This window comes from Diaphorina citri, unplaced genomic scaffold (assembly GCF_000475195.1).
Source record: "Diaphorina citri unplaced genomic scaffold, Diaci psyllid genome assembly version 1.1 scaffold504, whole genome shotgun sequence".
Lineage (NCBI taxonomy): Eukaryota > Metazoa > Arthropoda > Insecta > Hemiptera > Psyllidae > Diaphorina > Diaphorina citri.
The window spans coordinates 42,823-48,837 of NW_007377939.1; the positions used below are offsets into that span (position 1 = coordinate 42,823).

At 33.3% G+C, this 6,015-nt stretch overlaps 1 non-coding gene across 1 annotated transcript; it reads left to right on the forward strand.

Annotated features, from left to right (window-relative positions):
• The first annotated feature begins 3,249 nt into the window (after positions 1 to 3,249).
• Positions 3,250 to 3,321, forward strand: Trnad-guc. Its single transcript has one exon. It is a non-coding gene; the product is annotated as a tRNA-Asp (tRNA).
• Positions 3,322 to 6,015: the final 2,694 nt, after the last annotated feature.

The window sequence follows — 6,015 nt, forward strand, 5'->3', positions numbered from 1 at the left end:
ACAAAAAATAGAATATAAAGGAGATGACGAGAAATAAACAGGAATAGGGGGAGGAGAAGAGGAAATGGAAGAAGGGAAAGAGGAGTGATGGAGACAAGAGGTGATGATGTAAAGAAGTGAAGAACCATGATGATGATGTTTCTCAGATGTATCAGCCTTTTAATACTCGTGGACATTTTTGTGTTCCCGCCTCATCGGTCTGATGTTACAATGATTTCATTTAAAATTGTCTTGTTTGTTAGGTTTTACAAAAGTCCTTTAACGGCGAACCCAAAGGACTAAGGAGTTTGAGATACTTACCTACATTGATGGTAAAAATAAACACATGGCAAATTTTTCATCTAGGATCATACTCGTTCAACTAGACATTGTCTGAAAAGGTAATTCCAAGTCTCTACGATTTCTATCCCCCGTAATATCGAATCAGATAAATAAGATGATACCTACTATGCATTGAAAACCTAGAGCAATATTGCAATATCACGTGCTTTCATATAAATTTTATTCCTAGTAATATCTCTATTATAATGCTACTCCACAAATCCCATCTTTAGGGCTTTCTAGATCTACGAGTACATGATGTGATGCATTGAGAGCTTACCTAAGTGAATTTACTTTTCTACTTGAACTTTTCAAAATAATCCGTTGGGATTAGTGGAAATAGAACATGTTTGAATAATCTGTGAGAGTTTGGTCTAGACAGATTTATTTCACATTATGCGGGGTTTACCTTTCGAGCCACATTTGTGTAAAGAGAAACTTAAGTGGAAAGGTTGGTAAGTGGAATAGGTAGTCGCTATTAACATCCCATCGAAATTATACAAATCCTGGAAACCGCATTCAAAAACAAATTTTACATGGTTCCTAGAATTTTCAATACTTTGGCAAATTATTGGCAATAATTAATAATAGGTAAGTACCTACCTACTTACCGATAACCATGGTAACGTTTTTTGCATACTTACAACTTTACAAGATAAGCCATACGCAAATACGAGATGGGGGTTTATATTGACATTTCAAAACAATTTATGTTTAATTTGACATACGTATCGGCAATACTTAGGTCAGTAGGTAAACGTCAGCTAACTCTCTGTGTATAGCTGATGAAACACCCTGTATTTCTGACTGAACTCCCTGTATTTAACACCCCCAAATATTTACCTACTTATGTTGAAAATCGTGCTTATTGTAGTAACAATCTTTTCTATCAACTTCCTGTGTGCTGATACTACAACGTGCCTGGAAACCGCATTACTCTTATCCTGAATTCAAAATTATTCCCCAAGGATTAGGAGTGAATGGATTATGACATCATGTTTTGCTGTTACGGGGTGTTTTGTTTAATCTTTATATTTTCTATCCACAACAATATTTCAGACTAAACTTTATATAAAACATGGGTTTTCTTCTTGGTTTCTTATTCCTATTGTTACTTATTTCTAAGAATATCCCTTATGGAAATAAAACTGATTTCACCACCAAAGGCCTTTGTGGTAATTGGCTTAGGGGAGGCATTAGTGTCGTAAAACTTTAAGGTGGGTACTCACGAACAAATAAAAATACCCAATATAGATAGGTAATACTTGTGTGTATTACTTTAACTTTGATTCTTTTATTAGTTTTATTTAGTTTATTCATAAGAGAATGGACCTCAGTTCTCTTATCAAAACCATTTAGATACCATTTGTCTTAAGCAACGTTTACCCTAACAGTTACCTGGATGGGTGACCTCCCTGTATAAGCTTTCCACATCTAAAGATTAAGGTGTAAACACAAAACCATTTATAATGTTGCTCTACTAATAATATGAGGTACGTGTGATTTTTCAAGTTTACTTATGTTGGAAACGATATTCTTTGAAAGAAGGATTTTAAAAGAAAAATTGATCTGGACTATTTTTCACTTTATATTTGTTGTGTTGAAACATTGAGCTGAAAGAAGATCATGTTCCCGACGGTGTTTTTATCTCCTTGGCGCTTTGTTTCTTTCTTAACGCACTTAGTGAGAAATGAAAAGTACCTACCCAGATACTTGTACAGGTACACATGACTCAAGATTCTAACGTTAAAAGTCTCCCTTCTCTTTACGTACTTAGACACGCATAATTTCATTCAACTTTCAAGTGCAAGGAGTAGGTATCAGGGTAGTGGGTAGGTATGGTAGGGAGTATTAGGGAGAAAGGAACGATGAGATAAAGGGATGGGCTTAGCTCTAATTAAAACGTTTGTGAAATGTTCAGTAAAAGGTAGGTCCTTCTAATGTTAGGAGCACTCTTTTACGCATTAACTTCTCAGCGTATGTACGCGCTTTCATCACCACTTTAATTTTTTTCGCCTTCTCGGAAAATCCAGATAAAATGAGGTCTAGGATAGAACATCTGCCTGTATTTACATTATTTTAGTCAGTCACATTATGTTCAATAGAAATATGCATAGTAGCATTGGTATCCGAAATGTCTCCTGGAAAATTTCCAGGGACTTGCATCTTGAAATTCCGGAAACGAGTGACTATAAATTTTTCAAACAATAAAATTTGCTCTGTCTCATTTGATAAACCTGCAGGAATTAGATTTATTAGAAGCTAGTAAAGTCTCTTTTATTTCCATGCTCTCTTGACAAAAATGAGGTGGGTACTTACATAATACAAGTTGTAGATATACCTACGTACTACATTTTCTGTTACAAAGTTAGAAGGTACAAAGTAATTACATCAGCGTAAAAAATTCTGGAGATTGTATACAACAATTTTATATCAAGGACAAAATTTCTTGAGAAAAGTTTTCATGAAAAGAAAAAGTTTACTAAATAAAACTAACAAAATTAAATGTAAAAAGACGAGTTTTAACTCCTAGTATTTTTTATAATAATAAAAAAGTAATTAACATGAAACAGTTTGTTGACAAAACTAAGTGCTTTCCTGTAATGAAATTATTTAGGGTCTTACAGCTTTCTTTAGGCATCGAGGGGAAAATGTTCAACTGCATGGCGGTAAATAGAATGGGTCCGATCAACACAAGGTATAGTTACTAGATATGCATTGATGAACTTTTAGGTCTACGTACATAATTATGAGTCATATTAAATGGTATGAGTTACTTGGTACCTTTCGAAATTTTATGCCTAGATACCTACCTACATCATGTTCTCCAACGATGCATAGGCGTTGCATGCTTATGTTAGATTAGGTTGTACATTATTAATTTTTAATCTATTTATAATTTAAATGAGCATTACATTTTATCACCCATCCTCGGTAGTATAGTGGTCAGTATCCCCGCCTGTCACGCGGGAGACCGGGGTTCGATTCCCCGCCGGGGAGATTTTTTTTAGCTTCAAATTTTCATGAAACATTCGAAATTTTTTGAACATTCGAAATCAGTGACTCGGATTCCAAAAAAGGTAGATAACTTTTTAGCTCTCGTCAAAATTGCCACCCTAATATGATTTTGCAGCTTGAAATTACTTAGACGAACGGTTAGAATTTTGTTCAAAAGAGTGTAGCTACATGTTAATATAAATTTAATGAAAAAATTCACTCATGTAAAAGTTTGTATATTAATCTCTTTCAGTCCATTTCCTTACCTGGTAATATGATGTAACACATGGTTCCTCTGCTCATATGTTTTAATTTGACAGAATTCACCTCTCTCACAATTGCAGCAGTGATCAATTAATTGGAAAATAAACAAGTAATAAAACGAAAAGAACTCATAATGGACGTACACGATTAAGTTAAAACATATTAAAAATATTATCTTAAAGTAGGTAGCAAAATGTACGAGAAATTATTTTTGTCACTAACATGGACACGTATAGACAGATACATAGGTACCCTGATATTAATTAAAATACGCTTCTATCCGGAGAAAATGAAAAGCCAAGTAACACTTCAGGGATATCAAAGACAATTTAGACCAATGACATCTGTATGATAAAGGTAAAAGGCACAATTTTAACATTCCATTGCACTCAAAGGGAGGCGAGAAATGCCTATTCAAATTTTGCGTTCTCTGGAACTAATTATATGTGCATTAAATTTACCCAACACCGATATGTAACACAGCCAAAAGAGGACGGTATACTCTTTGAGAGGATAATTGTAATTTAATAGCTATATCGATTCAAATTTGCCTGACAAACCTACAAATGTACCTCCTCTTTTTGTTGATACACCAAAGCCCAGCATTCAAGAATTTGATATGTACCTACGTACATATAGGAGTATATAGAATACCTACGTAATATAATAATAAAACCACGTATCTTCATTAAAAAGAAAAGGAAGAAGAAGATGTGGCGAAGAAGAAAAGTGGTGAAAAATGTAGCACAAAAAAGGCGGTTTTATTATTTTTTTTCTTCAGCTCGGAGTACTTTGCCTTTTTATATTCAGCTCAAAATACTCCTGACGTTAATTTTATTATTTTTAAATTAAAAATTCTTTACTCCTCAGAAAATTGACACAAAAAACGTGTGATAATAATGAAAGGAGGAAAGTTTACTTTGTTGAAAGAGTAGCATTATAATGTCTGGGGCTGTATGTCGCATTTTCCGCTCAATTTATTCTTTGTGCAATTAAAATCTCTTAGACTTGGCGCTTGGCGGTAAAACAAAACGACACGTATGTTTTACCATTTGATAGAAAGAGATTAATGATAAAATTTATTTATAGGTAACGATTCTTTTACTTTCTTCTTCTTTTTTTAGTACTCGTAACATGTGGAGAGCAGGGGCTTGATTTAAGAGAGCAAGAGTACTTGATAATAATTATTATCACTCTACCTATTCGTGCTTACTTTTGTTTTGAACTTTTAGGGATTACCAAAATGAAACTCGTAGAGAAGAGCACCCTATATCCCTTCCAAAAATGTTGGTACATATAAAGGTACAAAGCACATTCAATGTTCGAATTATTGAAATTCAAACCCGACCGAGGTATGTAATTTTATCCTCAATATAATTTGAGAATTTGATTACAATAATAGTAGGTAGTAGCCTATTTCTGGAGTAAAGGGACAATTCAGACTCCTTAAAGTTTTAAAGCTTCATTATAAAGAAATATTAACGAGATATCAACTTGTTCGAGCAATAATATTTATAGCAGTTAATGTTGGAAATGCATTTCTACAAGCTTGATCAGATGACATAAAATGTCAAATTATAGTAACTAGGTATTTCTTTGGTCCAACTGCGGGGTAACGGGAAATCCTATCAAAGGAGTTCTATAAGCAAGAAATATGAATTAGGAAAAGTACATTCAGTTATTCTTATTCATCACTTTTCCTGCTCTAAAACTGATAAAGTAGATAAAGGAACACAATTATGCACGAAATATGTTAAGAAGAGACTTTCTCTGAAGTAAACCTCTAAAAGGTAAACTTAGATACCCAAGTATTATCCTCTAAATTACACCAAAATGGTAAACTTAAACATCGTTTGTACAACGGTGTCCTACATCTGAAGACTTTGTCATTTGATTCCACTTTTGAGCTGTTTTCCTTGAACTTCTTACCACAGAGTAACTTTCTGGTCTATCTGTATACTACCTCAAGTTCTGTTGGTGTAGTGCTTTAAAATTCCATTTCAATGTCTGATCACTTGAACATTCAAAACGTGCCTGAAAATTGTACACTCAAATGTTTTGTGAAATTTAAAAATTTCAAGATTTAATTTTTTTTTTCTTTCTTTCGTGAGATTTTTTTTTAAGCAAAATTTACTATGGGATCATACGCAGGCATCTTGCTCATCGTTTCATTCATATTTTTTCGTCACATACTCTGAAGCTTGTTGAGACATTAATTATTTTGAAATGTAAGTTTAATGTTTTCATTAATTTTGTGTTTTTCATTTTAATTTACAGCTCGCTATGATTGTGATGAACGTTTTATTTTTGTTAAGTACTTTTCATCATAATTTATGATCGCTTTGTTTTCCTCTCGTGCTTGTATTGTTTACATTACACCAGACGCTTCCGTATGTATTTTGCAAACTAAAAGTCTCTCTGTAATGTTTCAGC